At 38.6% G+C, this 24,486-nt stretch overlaps 1 long non-coding RNA gene across 1 annotated transcript; it reads right to left on the bottom strand.

Moving 5' to 3' along the window:
• Nucleotides 1-770: 770 nt before the first annotated feature.
• LOC126489602 (uncharacterized) lies at nt 771-4,835 on the bottom strand. Its single transcript, XR_007588963.1, has 3 exons — nt 4,814-4,835; nt 4,017-4,137; nt 771-818 (listed from the first exon to the last, which is right to left on the bottom strand). It is a non-coding gene; the product is annotated as an uncharacterized lncRNA (long non-coding RNA).
• Nucleotides 4,836-24,486: the final 19,651 nt, after the last annotated feature.

Below are 24,486 nucleotides of genomic sequence, written 5' to 3'. Positions count from 1 at the left end.
TTACCTTTATGAGAATGGTGGTGATCAGGAGTGAATGGTATATCTACCTTTCGTGGCAGTAGAGATTTTTAAGAAGAGACTATGGCAGTTGACTCTTTTCTTTTGAACTTTTCATGCTCATGCATAGATATTGCCATAAAATGTAGAGCAAGAGACAGGCATTTCCCCTAATAGAAACCTCTAGAAAACGTGCACAGTGATTTAGTCACATGACTGTGGGTCTGAATGCTATCGTTATTTCTTCAAACGCAGCAGATGGGTTCATTTTTATGAGAATCGGTTAGGAATTGACATGATCCCTCCCGAATGATGACTACTGCTTTCGTCCCAAAGACAGTACTGTCTCAGCTGCAACTGTGGCTCTCCACCCCTCTCTTTAGAGCAAGAGTTTGAGCTGACAGTGCTACTGGCTGTGTGCTTTGTACTCTCAGTGGCTATTAGTCTGCAACTGTCTCGGCACTTATTTTCAAAGATTAAACTTGTTAACTTTAAGTTTACATAAGCTAGACAGGAAAGCAGTTTTACTCAAAATAGCATCACCCACATAAATTCTGTACAAAAAGTACCTTAACATTCTGATTAAGGCATGCCATAAACTAAAACGAGTCACGGTATATTTCAGAGAAAAATAATGCCCTCCACACCACACTGAATTTTCCCTTTTATGTTTGGGAAACATCTTTTTTAAAAATAGCTAAAACTCACCTTGGGCTGAGTCCAGTTCCCAGGCAGACGTCTAGCTGTCTCGACATCTCTTTATTCCATCACTCAACTCACTCAACTGCTCTGCCCATGCCATGCATAATGTTCTCATTGGCCTAATAAAATAGAAGGAATTGGTGTTTACTTTTTATCCTAATGACTCAACAATCAATCAAGATTGACTTTTTTGCCAATTTTCCTATAATTTCAGAGCAGCAGGGTCACGCTGAAGCTAGATTTGCCTTTTTATTCCATCTTCATCATTATTCAGTTTTATTGTAAAGAGAGTTTTCTGACATTTCTGTACCTCTTTATACTACACTTAAAAATGGAGTTTCTCCAAATTCAAACAAGAGTTTCCATTGTTCGGTCTTACACGACTCGGTTTCAGGCTCTACATTATTAAACTGCATTTTTCTAACAGAATTTGTGCCACCAAAGTTCCACTTGTTCTTTTTAAGAAAACGAAATTAGTCTTCAATGTCAGACAACAACAAAAGTAAAAATGAAAAACTTATAAAAAAGGAAAAGTACTGATATTGTTTAAGATAAAAAGGCAATTTGAGTCATTATCTAGTCATTTGCAGGGAGAGCACTGGTATCCAAATATCATAAGGCAGGGAAATAAAGAAAGCATTAGTTTTCCATATTCTAAAGTTTCTTACCACCTACTTCATTTTTTTAATGATAGGAAGTAATCTGATCCTTTAAAAGTCTAAGTTAAAATCCAACTTTCCTCTGTGTTTAGTGACAATTTCATCTTAGATAGAAAAATGTGGCTCTCCTGTGATTTTATGAAACAATAAAATATTCTGGTTTTAAAAGATCTGTTCTGTGAAGACTAGGAATGCCATCTCTTGCTTCCTAGCCGTGTTTACATTCAACCTACAACTAATGCCAGCCAGGAGATGGACGAATCTTACCAAACTTGCTTCCCATGAGTCCTATGAATGTTCCCCCTCTACAATTCAACAGGTGGCCCTTTCAATGATCATCAGTGTCTTGGAGTCATTGTGGAACTTTTATTAAGATATTAAATCCACTTAATTTAAATAGCACATTTACTCTTGGAAAAATTCCAACTCTAAGAAATAAAATCAAAGAATACCATGATGTAATACCCTGCCTGTGAAGCAATTTGGAGCATGCAATAAAGGAGTAGACTCTCTTTTCCTTCAATAGGTCCATGCTCTGGTCAAGGCAATAGAACATCTACGTCTTTCAAGTTTATCTGGTAGTAATCAGAAACCAAGCAGACTTTTACTTCTATATTTGTTGGCACAGAAAGATAATTACCATCAAAGAATTGAATAGTGATACAGAAAACCAGTAGTGAAGAAATTCAAAGTCTAGAGACAACAAATTGGTTTTGGGTAATTAAGCAAGGTTAATTAGCAATGAAGCTTGAACTAAATCTATAAATATGAGAAATCTGAGATAACTTGAGACAGATAAATAGTTTCCTGGGAAGATAAAAAGATGAAAAGTGGCCTGGGAATGGGGACCTCCAAAGTTTCAGTGATGTAAAATCATCAGCTGTGTTTCTGTTTATGCAGCATGCATACTCATGCTTGGTATATTTCCTCAGTGTGGTCATTCCATCCCATCAGAAAGTTTCTCTTTTCCTTGAGCCTCATACTCTATTCATCTACCCAACAGAAGAGAGAAGAGTCTAACAAAGATGCACTCAGTTTTAGAGCATCTTGGCAGATATACCACTGCTCACACTGATTCGGCACTGGTAAGTCTGGGTTCTGAAATCGAACCATGATTTGTATGGTCTTCTCTCTATCTCTGCCATGCCCAAAAAGAACAGAAACTTGAGTCATCATATATAGAGTTATCCTGGGTAAAGAAGATCCTTAAAGGTGCTACTGGCTATATTAAAAGGATGTGGGAAGGTTCTAATAATAGAATAAAGCAACCAAATAGGCACTGTAAAATGAGAATGTACGGTGGTGTCCAGCAGGATCTGGGGTAGAAGACATACTTTTCAGACAAGAGATCTGGCAGAGGGAATGCAAAACCCAGGTTGAGTTAGAATCTTAAGTACACAATGAAGTTAGTACAGAAAGAATGGAAAATCCTGGCTGAGCTAGAATCCTATCAATTAAGTTAGTACAAAAGTGGAATGGAAGTAAGGGTGGGAAGCAGACAGATGAAGAAGATATTGAACACTGAAGCTTGGGTAATAATATTTGTAAGGATAATTAGGAAACCTTTTGGGGAGAAGGTGAAGTCGGGATCATATTGAAATGACCCATGCGGCACCTACATGTTACTGTATAGCTGATGATCTCATTAGACAAGAGGAGGAGGATGAAGGGTCAGAAAAAGAGGGTTCCTCTTCTGGTTCTAACCACTGTGTAATTTCCCCTGACCTACTAGAGTGTCTACAATGAACTACTATGTGACATGGCAAATCTATTGTTTTGCCCATCAACACAATCAATACCAATTGCCACAGCCAAATCGATCTGGCTGCAACTCAAATGAATTCTTCAAAGGCTGAGAGGAATGGCTAGGCCACGCAATAGGCCAGTTATTTCACATCCTCAACATGCCCTATTCTGCCTCAAGAGTTACTGTATCAGGGAAGAAGAAACCAAGGTTACCACCTCATTCATTTTAACAGTCCTGAATACCAGATTTATGGTCTGAGTCTCCACAAGTGCTTAAGTAGTTTTGATGTGAAAATTTAGAAGCAAATTATTTAAGTACTTCTGATATCAAACAAATATTTGAGTATCCCATTCATAGTATTTATTGAAGATTGTAATCTGGAAAACAATGAGACAGGAAGAGAAGAATGACAATACAGTCACTCTGCACACTTCTCAAACCCCGTCCTAGCCCTTTTAGAGAGAAGAGAGCAATGCACTGGGCATGTCCTGTAACTGTGCCTTTGCATCTCAGACTGGCTTTAGCATGATCATTACAATAACTATCTTAAGTTAGCTTAATAGTTTTCCCAAAGCAACACATCAAGGACTTGAGAGTTAGCAGTGAGATCCTTAGTAGGACCCAAAGCCAAGATTGTTTGATATAGTACAGGTCTCACTGTAAATATGATCAGGTCCACAGAAACAACCATATGAAGAGCCAATTCCTGCTGCCAGATGACAAAACTTTATATTATAAACAGTGTTCTGTGCCATTTATTTCTGACATTCAGAGCAAGTTCAAGACCAACAACAAATATCTCCCCTTGATATGTCATTGTACTTATGTGGAATTAAATGATTATTTTGAATCCTGTTGTAAAGGGGAAGAAAGCAAACTCCACGTTCATCAGTTCTGTCTGTGAAGCTTACCTGAATTTCCCACATGTCAGGAAGTGTGCTATTGGCAAAGCAGAGCCAAATGTAGAAATCAAGTCTTCTTAGGAGGAGGGATTCGGGCAGCCTGTAGTCCATAGAACATAGCTCCGTGAACCTGTGTGGACAAGCTAGACTCAGAAAGTGCAGCAGACCTCAGCAAGGTGACATCTCACACGTCTGAACAGCATTCTGTAGGCAGCCATGCTTGCCCCTGCTTCACCTGTGATGTGGCTTCAAATCTCAATTGCTTAAGGCAAGTAAGCCCTAGCTAGTCAGTTTGGACTTTGATTGCTCATCCAAATTGGGATAAGCAAAGGGGTTCAGACCCAAAATAAATATATAGAATCGTTAAAGGAATGTGAAGGGTGAGACTGTACTCAGAGCCAATAGACAAAAACAAAAACAAACAAAAAAAGCACAGTGTGTGTTTTTGTTGATTTGTTTTGTTTGTTTTTTAGTCCGGAATCACAGCAAAGCAGGGGAGATATTAAAAGCTCACCACAGAGCAAAATACCATTTTACCCTGCAAGCTGAAATATCCTCAGCCTGTGAAGGATCAAACAAAATAAGAATAATATTGTTATTGCAAGGGCATCATAGAGAGATACTCCATTTGGAATCACCCGAAACAAATGGAATGAGCTTAATCGGTTTCTCCCGCAGCCTGCTCTATGTTCACTCCTCAGCACACACTCCAGGTCAAGTAGTGGATCATTTCTTTCCTCAAACTGCCTAGAACGTGGAGCCATTCTTTGTATTACATTTCCTCGACACCATAAAATAAACCGTACTATGGAGTGTTTTAATTTGCTATCGTCTTTGGGAAATCATGCTAATAAGACATTTAGTCAAAAGAGTAGTCTCCCAGTAAGTAGTAATAATCTTTTATGAGGGCTGCTGTGAGCTCCATGAGCAAATATGTTGACCTTGAAGTTCCTGGCTCCCCGTGCGAGCAAGAACAATGACACAAATATTCATTTAGATGAATGCTGACCATGCTTGGCCTTATCATTTCCAGCTCCCCACATTTCAATTTTCCTAGTTATGCTCAGAAACTATGGCTTGTGATGGAAAGCAAGAGAAGGATACTGTTGCCATGGCAGCAAAAACATTTTTCTCCCTCAAAAATAGTATGTCAGAGATCAGTAGGGGAAAAAAATGCTAACTGCACTTGCAGAGAAAATTAAATTTAAATACAAATTCTTACTATTTTATCAAGGGTTATTTGTGTTTTTTTTCTAGGATTTTTTTCTGTTTTAATGTACAAAGATTTGTTACAACAGACTTGCTAGTTAAATTTTTTTTTCCTTGCTTTCAGCAGGTTACCCAACATGCAAAATCCAGCCTTTAAGAAATCACAAATGGAATGGTGAGGATTTACCAGTGATTTAAAATGATACTCAAAGTAGAATTTTTCAAAAGCCTCTGAGCTTCACAAATAATTTTGCAACACAATAAATATGCAACGACTACAATGACAAAAACAAAAATAGCCACTATCATCCTTTCAGATTCCTTTGCTTGTCATTCAACCAAGATATTAGCCTTTTCACGACTGGCTGAATGAGTCATGCTAATGTATCAACCTGGGCTGCTTATACTCTCTTCTGCATTCCATTTTGGTGATGTTGCTTTTGCAATTGCAGCAGTGGCTTCATGAAAAACAAAATGCCTAAATTTTTCAGCCCTCGGTGAGCTGTTAATGCTTTCTAATGAGAGAGTACAGCCCTATTGTTGCTGCCTTAATGCTGGGCATTGCCTTCCCGCCAAATTCAGCAGTGTGCTGATGGCTCATTGTTAGAATTACAGTAGGCTCTGCAGCTGCTGCCGCAGCCCCTGCCCGTGCTAGTCCCGTCCTCTGTGTTTTCTCTTTTATGCACTAAGATGAATATTAGTGTCAGGTACCCAGAGGAGCGAGTGATCTCTCTACTGCATAGTCGGTAGCAGGTTGATACCTCTTGTTTCTATTCCGTGACAGAAATGGAATTCAGAAATGTTCTCTTTTCTTTCCTTTGCACAAATGCCCTTGAGAAAGTCAGCACATGACATGTTCCAATATAATGATAACCCATAAATTGTTGCATGCAAATATATGTAAGGTGTTCTTAATTTCTTATCCATCCTGCTAAATTCAGTTTTCACTGAAGTTTATTTAGGAACAAATCTATTCCCAGTCTTTATCCTGAAGCCAGTTGATTCTGTGCAGCATGTCTCCCAAATAAACATCCTCTACTGAGCAAAGATTGAACAAACTGGTTACTGTATTACAGGGACCAATTATATTACCCTTTCCTGGGAGAAATAAAAAGCGCAGTCATTATGGCTCCTTTTGGCTGTGGGGCAGGCTTTCTGTCCGGTCAATGTTTTCCTTGGAACCAACACAGGGGCCTCAAAATCTTTTCCTTTGTGATTATAATCAAATAGGTTTCGAAATACAGAGAAACCAGAATGTTCTTTGGAAAATAGGCTTATTGGGTTTGTCCCAAAGCTCGACCCTACAGGGTTCAAGGAAATAAAAAGTCATATTTTGACTCTCTGAGGAATAGTCACAGTAAAAAGTATGCTTTCTCGAGCTCGAGTCAATGAGGTGAAGCGAAGGTAGTGGTTTGCTGTGGCAGGGAGCTTCCCAAGGTGACGCTATCAGAGTTTTCCTAAGACTGCACTATGGTCTCAAAAGATCACTCTATCTTTCCACAGTCATTTCCTGATTTTTCTTTACTATAATGATGTATAAAACTGTTGTGGGTAATTGTGCTTTGGAGTGTGATTCAAAGTTTGTGTTTCAGCCAGGGCCTAAAAGCAGCCTCGGCTCTGAGCCTAGCCAGGCCTGGCCTCTGCAGATGCCATCGATCAGCATGCCAAGAGTGGTGCCGAGTGAGCAACACTAGGCAGCACTGCCCTTGCTCTGTGGCCTCGCCCCACCGTTCCCCCCGGGGACATTTAATGTCTCAGATTCTTAAAGAATGCATTTGACTAAACTGGGTGCCAGTTGCTAAGAAACCTAAAATAGTAACAATTATTTCTGTTGGACTTCAAGGGGATGAAAATAAATGAACAAGAATGAAAAGTGCCCAGAAAATTAGTCATACAGAAAATAATTATACAATGTTCTCTGAAACCAAAGGACCATGTATTATCACAAGGAACAACTTGATGGATCTTGCCATCGCCACTGCTGTGCCTGCTTCTGTATTCAGCTATGAAAGTGACAAATCAATTTTATTTTGAAAATAATTACTTTCTAATTACCCAGAGTGTCACAAATTCATGTGGATTGCACCAGGTCTCGGCACTGAAAAGATTCAGATCTCCAGCCATGTACCATGTACCTCTCTTCCTCGAACCTTCCCAACCATCTCAGGCAGTGGGTTGTGGGGAATTTATAATGAAGATGGGACACAAGCTGACCCAGCTAGAAAACAGAAACTTAATGGATGATAATGTGGCTACCTATGATCCAGCTCTGAGAACTTCTAATTACTGTAACTCCCCAGGACATAACACATTCGACACATGAAGAAACCCTGGACAGTGAAGTAGCATTAAATTACTAATATCAAGCCAAGGAATTGCAGCCAATACCAAGTACACATTCACACAAAACCTCTGGGTACACACCCCTCAGATACTTCCAGATGTTGCTCCCCATACTGACCCCTATCTATTTCCTATTGTAACACACATTCTCATGTTGCTTTTCTTATGCTCAAGCTCAAGTAAGGTATCCCTGTACCTAGAATATCTCTCTCCCATCTTAACTTGATACACTCTTATGTATCAGGTTCAGCTCAAATATGGTATCTTGTCTATAACCCTTCAACCTTCCTGGTGACCACTGTATGATCAATTTAGGGTATTGTTTGTTATGTTTTTGTTTGGTTTAGTTTGGTTTTAAAACATGGTCTGGCTGTGTCGTCCAGGCTAGACTTAAGTGCCTATATCCCCACCTCAGCCTCCCACATAGTTAAAATTAGAGGTTTATAAATTCTTCTCTTACTCTTTCACTACAGATAACCCATTCTTACTTTTTCTTTTTCGTGAGATTCAAGGACCTTGTTTAATTCACCTGCTTACCCACCGTGACATCAACACTGTGCTTAGATCATGGCAGCTAAGATAGGTTGAAAGACCTCTCTAGAAATTCAGATGCTCTGAAACAGGAACTCGAGCATTGCCCTGCGAGTTTCCAAAGTTTTAAAGTGGAGATAGAAACATAATTCCTTTTTTGTCATTGATGCCAAATTTTAGAAACTCTAGTTAAGCACCAAAGATATGTCTTCCTTTTTAACTCAGTAGACATTGTGCAAGTATGCTGCTGCCACTGTTCATTTGTTTTTACACCAAGTCTTTTAAACATCCAAGACTTCCATGAATCATAATCCCTATTGCCATATTTTCATTGTGTAGAAGTGATGTACTTCACCTGTAGAGGTGTCTCGTAGCTTGGATCTTTAAAAGAGTATTCAGGCTAGCCTAGTGTCCTTCCCAGATGCCAGCCTTCATATAGAAAAGGATGTATAAATGCTTTAGTAAGATCTGGTGACTTTACTGTCAATCATAGAAAGTATGCCCAGCCCTTAACTTCAATCTCTATTCATCACTGTTTGCCAGTGATAGGCAGACTTTACATTGCTGTCACAAATTACCGAGGCAAAACAACTTAAGGGAAAAAGATTTATTTTGATTCACATTTTCAAAGATTTTAGAGCACCATAGTGGTGACTCAGTAAAGTAGGGCAGCTGACATCATGAAGGCCAGGACAGAGAGAGACAGAGATATACAAAGACACACAGAGAGAATCTGAGACAGAGAATAACAGCTAAAGGACTCTGATATCCTCATATTTCTTCTCAGCTCCAGCCTTGCTTGGTGACCACATTTAAGACGGGTGCTCCTCCTAAATAACTCTCTCTAGAAATGGTCTCCCCGCACTGCATGTTTTAGTCTTCTCAGTGTTTCTCAACCTGATCAACTTAACAATCAAAATTAACCATCACACTGCCTCATCCCAGATTTAAACTTTAGAATTTCCTTTGGTGCCTGGCTCTGAAGCTTTCGTGACTGCATCTGCCAAAACTCCCAAGTCCAGCTTCTAGAATGCTTCCATTAGTTCCACACCCATGTTTACTATGCTTCCAAAAGAAAATTCAGGAGAAGCCTAAAGGAGAGGTGACAATGTATTCACTCTATTTGCTTCCTAAATTTCAATTTAGTATTGCTTTGAGCATAGAGCTGGTGACTGACCATGACTAAAGTCATCAAATAGCCCCTGAATTATATTTTATGTATGACTGATTAAGAAAATTCATTTTTTTAATAAAAAGAAATAAGTGGACTCAGTTGGCCACGTTGGCACCAATTGTTGACAGAGATTTCTGTCCTGCCTGGTCCTATTCAGTACCAAAGACATAGAGAGCTACACTAATTATAAGATGGTTAGTCTATTAGCTCAGATATAAGATTAACTCTTATATCTTACATTAACTCATAATTTTTATCTTTATTAGTCATGTGTCTTGGTAAATTTTATCAGTAAGACATTCTCATCTTGTGTCCTCTGTGTCTGGGTGATGACTGCAGACTGAGCCTTTCCTCTTCTCAGAATTCTCCTATTCAGGTTGCCCCACCTGAATGGCTCCTGGTCAATCAGCATATTATTAAACAAGTGATAAATCTTTACAGGGTACAAGACCATTGTCCCACAGAAGTAAAGTTTACCAAAAGAGGGATAGATTTCTAGTTAACTACATCATATTAGTGAAGGTCATCTGTAGCATACTATTGTACATATTAATTACAAAGCATGTCTTCATAGACCATGGGTTTGAAAATGGCTGATTCTGGAGTATGCTGTGACCATCATTCACCAACCCTCAGATGATTCCAAGAACCACTCCTGAAAGATGTCTCTTTAAAACATTGTCACATTGTCTTCCCATTTTGTAGGGCAGAATTCTATAGTTGGATACATTATCTACACAATTTCTACTCAAAATCCTACTCAAATGATTAATTTCTTAGGTGAATAGCCAATCTCAGGGTGGGCATTTAGGTTATACAGCAATTTGACACTGCCGCTACACCTAGCATTTTCTTTTTCTAGTAATTCATGTTGCGGGAGGTCCTTCCGCCCCCCAACCAATAGCTGCTGTGATACCAGCCCATTGGGGCGTGGTCTCTCTCCCTTTAAAAAAGCGGCTATTTCCTCTGCTTGCTCTCTTCACTTCCTGCTCCGCCGGAGACTAGACTCCCTTCCTGGTTGTGCAGATGGCTGTTGTCTGGGACGGTGATCTGTAAGTTTTCCCCTTTAAATAAATAACACCCTATTAATCATAACTCCAAACTGGTGTGGCCTTGTTCGTGACTTACGCCTTCAAATTCATTCCTATTATACGTTAAGTGATGATCTTCCTAGATTACAAATAAAAAGAAACTATTTCCTCAGCACAGAAATAACTTGAAAAGCACTGACACACAAAACATTAAGCCTCCTTAACCTCATATCTTTTGAAAATGCCGAAGGAAGCAACAGACACACCATTTAAAACAATCTATGTACGGCATATGGTTTGAAATAATACTTGTAATACAATAGCTCTTAGATTCTCTAAAGCTCATTTACAGCCCATCTCGGGTTTTAGAAGTCCCAAATTCAGAGCCTTTAATTCAAGGTGACAAGGCCTGGAACTGCCTTGTCAATATTCTCCTCTGTTTGATTATTGTAATAAAGGCTTTGGTTCCCTATTAAAATCTCAAGACCCACAGCAAGAATTACCATGCTCAAAATCATTACCGGGCTCAAAACTAAACACAGGACCTACTGAGTGAGTGCTGTCAGGATCTTTTGCGATGTTTTAAGTTTCTTCAGAAGAAAAGAAACAATCAACTAGTAATAATAGTGGAATTGATAATGACCTAGTTATTCTTTTGTATATTTTATAATACAGTGAAACCAGACCTGCTGTTTATAAAAGAAGAGCTGGCATGAAAAGCGATTGATCAATAATGCTAGATAAATTACCCCTGCAAATAGAACATAGAAGACTAAAGCCCTTTGCATCCTGTGGTGTATAAAACACATCCTTATCTCTTTCTAAATCCCCAGCCTTATTCCAAATAAGGATTCATGTAGCTCACATAAACATGTACAATCCAATAGAGTGCTTTTGAAAATGAGTATATGTTTTAAAGGGGAATGCAAACAAAGATCAAAGAACATATGCCCTGCAAAGACAAGAACCAGAATGCTGTTTGTCTCCACTGCAATTTGCTCCTAATAGTGAAGGTTGTAAACCCTCAAGATAATGGCAAGGAAAGCCTCGTATACAGGTCACATATGTGACTGCTGGAAGACTGACACCCATTGAGCTACTTTGCCACCAAAGCAAAACATAATTATGTTGAATTAGGTTTAGTTTGTCTATAAGAAAGAACTTTCAGGCATTCAGAGAAGTCATTACACTTCTTCTGTAGATCATACTATATCATATGGTAGTTTAGCTACTTCTACTAGAGGAAAGAAAGATGACATCAATCCAGACAGTAACTCCATCACCTATCAATCCAGATGTAACTGCTCTACCAACAGCTTTACTGAGGGTCAATACACAGACACAAATTATATATCTTCAAAATATAACCCTCCAGGTAATCTGAGTTACATACTACCCAAGCACCATCTAATAAACTAGATACCAAAGGGATAAAGTGAAATACACTTTGGTGCAGGCCTTTGTATTGTTTGGCTCAGTCCAGACATAAATCTACTGTATGTCTTCACACACTAACTTCACCACCTACTTTAAAAAATAAAATGTTGGGCAGGGAACCCTGATTGCTCTTTGGGCTGACGAGGGAGGGGGACTTGATTGGGGGAGGGAGAGGTAAAGGGGAGGCGGCGGTGGGGAAGAGACAGAAATCTTTAATAAATAAATAAAATGTTTTTACCATAGCCACACCTATTTGTTTACTTCCTGTCTATGGCTTTTCTCAGTAGGACAAAATTAAACAGATTTCACTAAGACCATTTGGTCCACAATATTAAAAAACACTTATAATATGGACCATTACAGAAAATGGTTGTCAATCTCTACTTAATGGATTGTGAACTGGTAACACTAGTCTTCTAAAACTAAGTTTGGAAATCTGAGCTGAAAGTCATGTTCATGGGGATTATCTTCAGGAAGCTACTTTGTTAGTTTAATCATACTGCACGATTGAATGATAACCTTGTAGAACTATGTGAGGTTATACCCTGACAACCTCTGCTTCAGTCAGTCAATCAATGTATGCCCTTTTGTTCTGTATGAAACCCTTGAATAAACTTGTATTTTAAAAGCCTTATACAGGTAGTTAAATCTCCCAATTAAACTTCTAGTTCTTATTTCTTGCATACAATGAAATTGAGTCCAAGTGATTGAAGGACCTGAAGATAAAGAAAAGACTTTGCAGAGACATGGAGCTCAACAATCAGCAAAGACGGTAAACAGTTCTGACCAGAGGAGCTTGAGGTGGGTAATTAGATTTGTCACCAGAGTGCTGTGATTTACCGAACGCTGAATGTACTTCACAGAGGTGAGGTAAATACAAAACCTTAAATTGTTGTTATTTTTACAGAAGTCTGCTCCATTTAAGATGACACTTAAGCACAAATATCTCCATGGCTTAACACAAAAGAAATTTATCTCTCCCCTATAAAACAGAGCAGTGCAGATATTCTTGTTAAGTGAGTAGTCTTTCCCAGTATTTAGAAACCAGGATCCTTCCATAAACACAAAGATACATGCATGAGAGGCCCCAAGACCTTGAATAGAAACGCTCTACATCATTTCCCCACAAAATTGCAAAGAAGTCTGGGAAATGCATTCTAGAAGTGAGTTCAGACTATAAATACATATCCAAACTCTTTCATACTTGTTGTCAAAATGTGAAACCTAATTCAAATTCACTCTGCTGATAGGAAACCTGCAAGCAGCTCTCTGGGGAATTAAATCAGGAAACATCCCTAGACAGGATACTAGCATTATGCAAAGATGAAATCTTACTATACTAAGTCTAGGTATTTCACCTAAAAATCTTGTGATGTATCTACTGACCCCCCTCACCCCTGCACCCCCAGCCAGCTTAGAATATACTCTTAGCTGCCTGCTTTCATATTTTACACCTGGCATTATATCTAGTCTCAGAAGTTATCACTTTGAGAAAATTGTAGCAGGCTGGTAGATCTGCCACTCGTGAATCAAAGTGAAAAACTATGATCCCCAACAAATAAACTCTGGGGTCACTGCAACTCTCTCTTTTGTGCTGCCCAAGCCAGCTTAATAGAGATGCTCTTTGCTCTGGCTCTTGTGCTCTTTGTAATTAATTGAACTTTAATGCTCCAACAAAGTCCTAAGCAGATTACTGAAGCCTTATCTGCTAGTGTCAGGATATCTGTTTACTTCAGCTGAACAGAATGCTCAGACCCCTCTGATGGACCAGAGCCAGACTTGCTGTAAGCTCGGTGAAGGCTTCAAAACAGAACGTGGCAGTATATTAGTGTGGCACACTCGGGGTTGTCTTGGATGAGGGTGTATAGACCCTAGCACATAGAATGAAACCTCTATGTGCTAGCATAGAAATAGGAAGGATACAGTTCCGGCCTTCTTTAACTTGGAGAATTTCTCTTTCTATGAGAGCAATGTTGACCATTGACTTGTAGACTCAGCTCCAAAATGAAAGGAGAAAATGCCAGTGTGTAGAAGGAATTCACTTATCTACATCTCAAGCATCTTCTACTGTTTGTCTTTTAATGAGGTGGAAATTTACTACACTGAACACTCTTATCATTTTCCTTAAGCATCCAATCCAGTTCAAATCTCTTGGATTTTGCCTAGCTCTGGTCTCTTGTGTTCTTAGCCACCACTTCTCTTGTAGGCTTCTGATTCTGTCATTACTGGTCTTCTAGATGTTTCCCTGGAATATCGCAGAATACTTCATGTTTAGCTTGCTAACTTTTCTCTATGTTAAACTCTACCAGACCTTAGAGATACTGTCATTTTTTTCCAGTTACCTGGCCTTACAACAAAGTTGTATTTTGCTTCTCTCTTTTTTTGGTTCAGCCAGTCACCAAATACACAAATCCTCCTGACTGAATCATAATGCTAAACTGAAGGAAGCTCAATTAACTGGCTATTTTGAGTCAACGATGACCAATAACTTAAGGAAGACTGAGAAGGCCAAAATATGTGATTAGTGCACCAAAAAAATGGGCATAATTCTCTCCAGATTCAACTGTCACCATCATTTCCCCATTTGCACATGCACTTCAAGGATGTTGAGTCCTGGATGCTATCTCTAATGACTCTGGAGTCATATTAGCCACCTACTGGATACAGAATATGGAGCAAGCAGCGCCTGCTACTCTGGTGCCCCAAGATATAAAAAAGCAGTTCTCCATAAAGTTGGCAATTATCACTTCAGTCTTGCTACTTTCAACTATGTCCTTAAGAGAAGGGTGAGGCAAAGTACATCTAAGAGAATCCCAAAAGGAACAGAGTGAAAGACTACATTGTTAAATTATAGCTTCCCAAACCCTGATGACCTAGCTTCACTGAGTTCTAAAATATGGATTCCTGATGTTTGATTTCCCTCTGTATGCTGTGATTATCATTAATGAATAAAGAAACTGCTTTGGGCCTGTTGATATGGCAGAACTTAGGTAGGTGGGGAAAACTAAATGGAATGCTGGAAGGAAGATGGCAGAGTGGGAGAGAGACACCATGGAGCTGCCAGAGTCAGACATGCCAGTAATTCACTGCCAGGTGACTATATACAGATTACTAGAAATGGGTTAAATTTAGATGTAAGTGTTAACCAGTAAGAAGCTAGAGCTAATGGGCCAAGCAGTGTTTTAATTAATATAGTTTCTGTGTGGTTATTTGGTTCTGGACAGCCGGGATGAACAAGCAGCTTCCTCTTAGATTCCAGCCTATTTGTAAAAACAATGGCTTGGATGGGCCAGGAAGTAGAAGTACATAGGCCAATAGCCCCAAGTTGTCCTCTAATATCAGAAAAGTTGATAGAAATAGACATGAGGAGAGCCCTGACTGCACTTATACTTTGGAGGTATCTCCAGACTTGCACACATTTCATTGTCTGACATCAGTAAGCTCCTATTCGGCTAACACTACCATTATACATAATTAATAGTTCTGATGAGAAAGAGACAATAACAATGATGAATAACTAGAAGTCCTCTTATGAAATATTCTTCACGACACTGCTGCCTTTCTTTTCCAGGAGCTTAGCCGAGACCGTACTCTTTTGGATCTTCAGAATAGGCTTGCAATTAACCTGCTAATTCTTCTGCTTCCTCTTTATAAAGAAGACTGTGTCTAAAGCTAGAACAGATCTCCTGCCTATTAACACAAATCCTGACACATACTAGCTAATCTGCACACATTTGCTACGAGTACAGATTAACAAGTTGAAATATAAATAGTCAAATGTCAGAAATTGGTGCAGCGACCTCTACCTGATAGGTCCAACCCTATAAGCTGTAGGAACTACCTGGAACTAGCTCTCAATTTTAGGCTTTTAAACATGTAAAAATATTCTTTTTGTTCCCTCCTGATATGAAGTAAATGCAAAATTCTTTTTAAAGCTCGAAGGTATTATGGAGAGTACTATTTTGCTTATCCATGTAAGAAATTACATGGAACACCAAATTAAGCTGACACATAAAATAACAGTGATTTAGAAAACATTACTTGCTATATAACTCTTGTAAAAAGTATAATAATCAGAAATATTATTGAAAGACATTATAATCACTATTTGATTTTCAATGCTGGCTGGCACATAACCAGGAGATAGTAGTTCAGGAAGCAGAAATAATATTTGCTACTTTGTCAAAACATAATATTTTGTCTCTAATTACATGGTCAATATTTACTCGGTGATTATACAGCTTTTCACATGATCGCCTGAGCCCAATAAAGTAAGGAAAGGCAGTTATCGTGATTCTCCCAGAGGGTGAGCTGGACAAAGATAAACTAAGTGATCTCCCTTACTGGCTTATTTAACTCTGAAGTCATTGATACTTCAAAGATGGTATGAAGCATGGGGAGCAAAATCTTTCATTTGTGAACTTCAAACTTCTAAATCAATCTATGGGAAAGGCTCTTTTTTTACCCTGAAGTTTCTACCTGCCTATCCTTCCAAAACATAGGTCAAGATCCTTCAAGACTAAAAATAAAGCTTTCAATTAAAACTCATCAGCTAAAAGGGTTGAAGTCAGAGAACAAAGTGTTTGAACCTGCAAATTCAAAATCCCAAAATTCTAAAAGGGCGTATGTACCTATAGCTCTGAAAATCCATCTTACAGATCACGGACAAGGATGCTTTAAGATCTTGTATTCATTTGATAGCTTTGCCTTATGGCAACACCCTTGTAAACTTACTGGGGTTGTTAACAGATGTCAAGCCATTTACTTTGAGAAAGCCATTGGCTCAACTGGAAGAACTTCAAGAATTCTGGAACTAAAATGACCCAAATCTAGATTAATAAAACTGAAATAACTCATAATTGATGGTGGGAGCATAGACAGGAAGAAACAAGAGATGTAAAGTTTCTAATGTGTGTGAGAACATCCTTTGCACACAGTACATGTAAGTTGCTATGTATATGAAAACAGCCTTTGCACACAGTACATGAGCAAGAAGGTAAAAGTTTTAATTGCTAGGGCTTTAACTGGGAATATGGCTGCTATCTCCATACTCAAGATATCTACATATTTTATTATTGGCCTGGGTGTTTCTATTTATGATACAGGCAGGGAAAATCAATTAAATACTGGCTGAAAATACAGCATCATGGAATATATTATGCCATTTTTATTGCTGAAATAAGAGCAAATAACCTGGATAACACTTATGGCCAATAATAGAATTTCCTACATATAAAGAAGAGCAAATTAGTATTGGTCTCAGAACTAAATACATGTACTTAAAGCAGATGAAAGCATTTCTACACTGGTCTCTTAGCACAATAAATAGACGAACATAAATATTAAAGGTGCATGTCAGGCAGGCACCACCTGAGTTCCTGTAGTCTCTTTTATTATCACTCTACTTCCCATAGGAAATATGGCCACTTATGTGTATAAGCGCACATATGGGTAGAAAGAGAAATAGAGACAGCTGGGTTTGTGCACTGAGCATAATGAGAAGAAAGCAAAAAGAAAACTGCAATGATTTGTAAAGCTTTCATTTTATTGGACTGCTCAGAAGGCTCAGAGGGTAATTAATGGTGCTGGCCATGAAACTTGATGTCCTGAGTCCTAGCCGCTGGATCCACAAAGAGAGGACCAACTCCTACAAGTTGTCTCCTGACCTCCAGACTGGTGCCATAGCATGCGTACATGCATGCATGTGAATGCACACACACACGTGCACACACACACACACACACACACACATACACACCATATGAAGAGAAAGTAAGTAAATAAATGTAAAAAAATTTTTTTAAGAGTTCTGTTGTTAAAATCTTTTGCATCCTGAAGTTGGATTATCAATTAGAGAACATGTGCCATAACATGCCACTAACCAATACTGTGTAGCAATATTTATTATTTTCTATTAGTCCATCCATTCATTTAATAAAATCTTACACAGTACTTACTGTAGGTGTGGTGTTAAGTAAGAATTTGAAATTGTAATAAGTTTGTCACCTGGACTTTTAGAGAAGAAAAAACAAGCTGTTAATAATTATCTTTCAATTGTAGGTGTATTAAAAACCAAGGTATGTAGTATTCCCTGCACCAATTTTGAAAAATGTTAAAGACAGTTTAATCTTGATTCTGTGAAGGCATTTCTCCCCAGAGCAAACACTTTGTGGATACAGACATGGAGGTCCCCAGAATTCTGACTGGACCAGTGCTAGAGTTGAGATAGAAGAAAGAGATGTTCAAAGTCACCAAAGATAGTTCTCAGGATTGATATCAATGTGCTTTTTTTAAAAAACAATTCAAATATTTTGAATTATTGAATTATCTATTTGCTTTAGATAACAAGCAACCAAATTGGAGGTGTGATTTGAAGGCATCCTTAACAGAAAATGTCACCTGCTCAGTTATGAGCTACCTAAAACATGACGCTCTGCTACAGGAGATTTATTGTGTTGGGAGAGAAATCTTGTTCTCCTTTTGCTGTCCTTTTGGCAGTTCAATTGTGGTACTTCTGGTATATGGCTTTATGACTTTTTTCTTTTCTAGAATAGCACATATTTTTCCTCATTTCCTATAACCCCAACAAAGACAGAGGCAAGCACAGAAATGGCAGTCAATAAATAATTACATAGTGAATGAATAAATATACCATCTCCAGTCACAGAGCCTGTAGATTCCCAGAACAATATGAAGGCTGTTTAGCTCGGCACAGTCTTGTTCTAATGAAGAGCTGTGAACATACCCGCTAACAATATCAAACGCCCTTGGAAAGAGACATATGAGCAGTTTGGACTTATAGACAAATTTGTCATGAAAGCCCTAGAGGGTGACAACATAACACATGAAAATATTGTCTTTTCCTAGGAAGTTGAGGCTAGGCATTCTCAACCATTTGTTTCAACTATAAGGCAACTAGCACACAACTCACTATGAACATTTATGATCCCCTGGAAGTTTATCCACCAAATGCACCCCTGATCACTAAATCATTCCACTTGTGAAGTGAGGTAATTTGTTCAGATTGCCTTAGAGTTACTTATCCAAAAACCGAGAAAGAAGTACGCAGAAAAATCTAAATGATCATATACATCTCCTGGCTTAGTAAAAAATAAGACAGTCAATTAAAAGGGAAGATTTCTCTCTAAATCCTAGACACAACTTAAAATAATTCAGTATTTAACTAATTTGACAAAATAAAATGAGTGAGTGACCATTAGGTGCTGTAGAGAGATGAAGCAATGGAGACTCTCCATCCCAGATTAAACAACGCCGAAGAACTGTCTTTGTGTGAGTGGAGACGAAAGCCAACATTTGAGGGGACAGTGAGAGACAATGACTCTCAGAAACATTGAAATGGGGTAAAAATACAGTAACTGTCAAAAATAGAAGTAAGTCTCATCTCAATATTTCACCAAGTATCTTCGAGGGGTATTCGTGATGTTTTAAAAGATTAAAGAAAAATAAATATTAATATTTATTAAGAAGTTAAACATAGTTACAAAGTTGATAAAGACTTGAAATATGCCTTCCCTCCATCCTGTGTTCTTACATTACAGGGAACAACTTTTAGTCCTTCATGATAAATTGTAATGCTGACCGTGATTTTTCTAAATAATGTTAAACTATGCCCTGGTTTATCAATTTTAGACAACATCCGTTTATTGCTTTTATTAAAAATGAGTGTTTTCTCTACCTCTTTACAATATTTCACTTCCAAATGGTCCCAAGACTGCTATTTCAAAGTTTTTCATTAAATCAATCATTAATATTCATTGCAGAGCATAAGCCAGATGTACTAGTTATCGTTGCTTTCTTGTATAGTATACTTTCCCAGCTACAAAATTACCTCATTTTTCATTAGGTTTTCAGGGTAGCTAGCTCTCCCCAAATGCTCCAATGTATCTTCTCAAGGCCTCTGTGCTTTATTGTCCATGAGCCATTATTAGAATGTGTTGATTATACAAAGCAATGGTTTTGTTCATGTAAACAATATATGTGGATTATATTTGCCTCATCTAAAGTTTTGTCACTCTATTTGGTCGCTCATGTTAGATTGTATAGCCATGCCATCCTCCCCTCCCAGTCTCAGCTCTCTCCCAGCCCTGCCCTTTAAACACCTTAGTCTCCATCTTCCTGCTCCTAACTGTGTGGTTCCTCCTGAAGCCAGCATATAGCCTAGGACTTGTTTACCTGTTCCTAACTTCTTGCTGTTCTTTGCTGGATCCAGGGTCTTCTTTCCTTGGAACTCTTGTGAAAAAAAAAAATAGCCTCCAATAGCTTACATACCAAGGAGTCAGGGGCACATATTTAGTGTCTAGGGACATATGATAATATTGTCATTTTACCCTGTGCCTAATTGTTATTGTTTTGTATGTAAAATTGAAACTGGAAATCTTTTTTGCTCACAATTTCAAAGGAATTTGTCATGATCCGCCAGCCCATCATGAGGGTTAAAATATCAACGCAGGACAGGAGAGGTGGCTCAGTGGATAGGAACCTGACTTTGGACCACTGGTGCCAATGTACAAAGGTCAGGCATGGCCTGGACCTGACATCCACCTGCAGCAACAGCTATGAAATAATGGTCCTAGAACAACCTGGGAAGTAAAATATTGTGACTGTTGTGGGCAGATCAAGGATGGTTTCTCAGATGTTGGAGCTTCCGGCTGAACTCCAGCTTCCATGAAAGACACTGTCTAAAGGGCATAAGACAATAATGACAGAGCAGGCTACCCCAGATCCTCCTGAGCCTCCTCAAACAGGCACCACACGGACACATGCACATATACTATACACAGAAAAACAAACTGTTACTATGACAATAGTCTGGAACACTCCTTCTACTAAAAACTCCATACAAGTTATTCAGAACCACTGTCCCTTTTCCTGTATTTGTCCTCAGGTCATTCAATGGGACTTCCTTTACCACCACTGCAATAAATCATGGTCTAACCCAATACTGTTTCCTGTCAACTGTAAAATAATCTTAATCTTAATAGCCCAACCACTTCTCAACTGCTGCCAGATGCTCTAATTCCCTCAGAATATTTTGCACTTTTGAGAAAAAAAAGATTTATGTGTTTACCTCTCAATTGACTAGCCCTCCCTCTCAATCCCTCTTTACCCCTTTTCCTGTAACTGTAAGGATCAATTGGACTCAGCTTCTTTCCTTTGTCCTTTCTCAAGTGGAATGATGGTCCCTGATGTCAGCTTGACAGGACCTGGCGGCACCTAGGAGATGAGCCTTGCAGAAGATTCTGGGAGGGATTATTTAGATTATTTTATTCTCTGACCACATCTATGGGGGACTAAGTTTCTTAGGTTAAGTGAGGTAGGAGGACTCACCCCAAAAGAGGTCTTTACCAAAACCTGGTCCCAGACTGTATAAGATTAAGGAAGCTAGTTGAATGAGGGCATCCATTGCTCTCTGACTCTTGAGTCTGCCCTCGGGCGTATGTTTACTGATAAATTGGGCGTGCAGACCCTGTGCGCCCCTTCCTGCCTGGACCGGGTACTCCGCTGGAACCTTGGTTTCGTGAGTCTGGTTTTGTCATTAAACTTGTTCACATACCTATTATCATTGGTCTTCATTAATCCAACCGCCACAAGCTCCTCAACTCTTTCAACAGTTGCACTACCATCTCCCCATGTGGAACTGCCAATGTCTCAAGAGTCGAATAAGCCCCAGAGTCCAAGTGAGGCCTGAACTAAAGGCATCTTGATTGTCTTAGGGTCTTTTCTTCGCTGCAATGTACACAATAAGAGGAAGATCAGTGCCTACAACACACAAGGAATGCAATAAATATATTAGCATAAGAAAACGTTTTTTCTCTGAAGTAACAGGATGTTGTGCTGCTCGAAACATAAGTATGATAAATTTTAGGATGAGAAAAAGCTTATCTGAATATTTTTTAACGTTCTACAGGAGATCTGAAGTAACTAAGATAAAGTCATCAGAATAAAAATTTGACAAACAAATTTTAAAATAAATAAATAAAAACATGCAAAAGGTCCAAATGATCTCAGTTCAAAGAAATTGCTTTCTGGAGGTCATTTTATTCCATTAATTTTGGTACTGGCTTCAAGTTATTTTTTAAAGTTTATTTTATCTATAAAATACATGCTTTCATTAAATGCATCATTACTTTTATGACCCTTGCAATCAATCTCCCTCTTCCCCTTCTAAACAAGAAAAACAAATGAGATAGACATGAGCATTTATATTGATGATCTTTAAGAATATGTGGGAGATGGCTTCAGGAAAAGGAATTAGAGGTAGCTTTACAATAAAATCTACATTCAGAATTTAAATGAGTAAAGATTCAGGAGACTATTTCTCAACTGAGAAAATGCTCCATCCAAAGTAAGATGGACCTGGGTCAGGATGTATAAAGAAAAAAATAGATGAGTAACTAAGTTCTCCTTAAAGAGCCAAGAAAATGCTTTTCTAAAGAAGAAACTGTGATCATGGAATTTTATATCTCTTTAACGTGAAGACATTTTAAAGTTCTAAACCAAAGAATTCAATCCAAGCCTTTCTATTCCTGCTTTACATCCTGGTTTCATTGCACAACTCAAGTTTTCTGTTTTTTTTTTTTTTAATTTGTTTGCTGCTTATTTTCTCTTTTGTAAGCTAAGTTATATTTGTTGCCAATATTTGAGAATCAGACAGTTTCTCATAAAAAAAATGTGGAGTCTGACATAGACCAGTCAGTTCCACCCAAACCATGGAAGCCACTTGATTAGCAGTTCTCAATCTATGGTCTGTGTCGAATGACCTTTTCACAAAGGTCAAAAATAAGACATCCTGCATATCAGATATTTATATTATGATTCATAATAGTAGCAAAATTATAGTTACAGACAAGCAACTAATTTTATAGCTGGGGTCAGTACAACATGAGGAGCTGTATTAGAGGGTCCCAGCATTAGGAAGGTTGAGAACCACTGCATTAGATGTTCCACATCCTCTCCCGCTTCTCACTAGCTCCCTTGACCTGACCCCTGAAGAGTTAACAGTGATGCATACTACAGGAAAATAGCCCTTCACTTTCTGCTGTTTATTGAGTAGTCTTATAATTGCAACGCAGAATAACCTGTCTTTTCATTTTACACTAAGATAAGGCCTCGTATGAGATCTTTAGGTGGTAAACACAGTAACTGGTGATAGCTTCTTGTCTATGAGCCAGGACAGTAGCAGGAACTTTCAATTTTACCTCTTCCTCCCAGTACCTCCCCTCTGAGTACCTCGGCCCACAGGGTACAAGTGAAGGCAGAACTTCTCCAGGCCAGGAGTGGCAGCAATGGGAGGCTTTCTGAACAACCCACAGGAATGCCCTGGCTTCCTGAGGGAACTCAGAGTCTGCTGGAAATAAACAACTGTTACTGCAGGACACAACACTTGTAGAGTCAAGAGAATTCTTTTTATCAGGAGGATAGATTTCATCCCGATGTCAAAGCAAGGATCAAAACATATTCTATATGCCACAAAGAAGCTACCTTCTATAAAGACCACGTGTTTCTGTTATTTTTACAAATACCTGCTTTTCTACTGTGAAACCTTTGTTGACCCAGTATTCATTAGGACAAACCCTTGACATTTGACACAAATCTTCCTCAAAGCTGAAGACTAAGTTTCATAACAGACACATTTATTTTTGCATTAATTGGTAGGTAGTTGACTTTAAAAATTGGCTCCAAACCCACGTAGAAATTGAATTTTGTAATGGCTTAATGACGTTAATGCATATAATTTACAATCCTCACAAAAGCTTTTGTCTCTTGTGGTCCCATCCTTACCTCCCTCAATTCTGCCGTTTTATAATAATGAGCATTATAAAAATGCCCAGGCAGCTAAAGAGACGTTTCCTGGATCCATATTTGGGCGTATGAAGGGAAAGATGCTGCCAATTAAAAATGCAGTAGAGCCCACTATTGTTGATTTACGGCTGTGGAGGACATAACTTTTCCTCATTTGGGTCATTCAATTTGGATAACAACCCGGTTGCTATGTGAAATAACTTGATTTTCCCCTTTGATGTGCAATTCTTCTAACACCATTATTTGGCATACTGACTGATGATTGGATAAATTCACTTGACTTTTCCTATGTATCATTTAAATTACTCTTTTGTATAAGGATTTAAATTTGGTTTGGAGAAGCCATTAGAGGATTATTTTAAACACTTTTCTGTTTTGTTTTGTTTGTGATGTTTTAGTTCTGGTCTCACTTTCTTACCAGGTTCTTCCTCTCTTGTTTGTTTTTAATTGCCCTTCCCCTTTCACGCTGTTGAATAAAATTCTACCTACTGCTTTCGTTAAGGTTTCTAATGCTGTGAAGAGACACCATGATCTCATCAACTCTTATAAAGAAAATATTTAACTGAGGTGGCTCGCCAGTTTTAGAGGTTCAGTCCATTATCATCCTGGCGGGGAGCATAGTGGCATGCAGGCGAGAGCTGAGAGTCCTACAGGCAAGTTGACTGAAACACTGGGTGTTATCCTGAGCATAGGAATGCTCACAGACAGCTCCCACAGGGGCACACTTCCTTCAACAAGGCCATACCCACTCCAACAATGTCACACCTTCTAATAGAGCCATTCCCTATGAGATTGTGGGGCCAATTACATTCAAACCACCACACCTACCACCTGAAGAGGTAGAGGGTACAAAAAGGCAAACAGTTAAAAAGAGACTGCCCACTCTTCCCGAACCCCAAGCAATAGTCTTATAAGGCCACCTTCCTCCAAG

This window comes from Alexandromys fortis, unplaced genomic scaffold (genome assembly GCF_014885135.2).
Source record: "Alexandromys fortis isolate MF-2015 unplaced genomic scaffold, M_Fortis_MF-2015_v1.1 scaffold_211, whole genome shotgun sequence".
In the NCBI taxonomy this organism is placed as follows: domain Eukaryota; kingdom Metazoa; phylum Chordata; class Mammalia; order Rodentia; family Cricetidae; genus Alexandromys; species Alexandromys fortis.
Note: the sequence above shows the minus strand (reverse complement) of the source record. Positions and strands in the feature narration are given on the sequence as shown.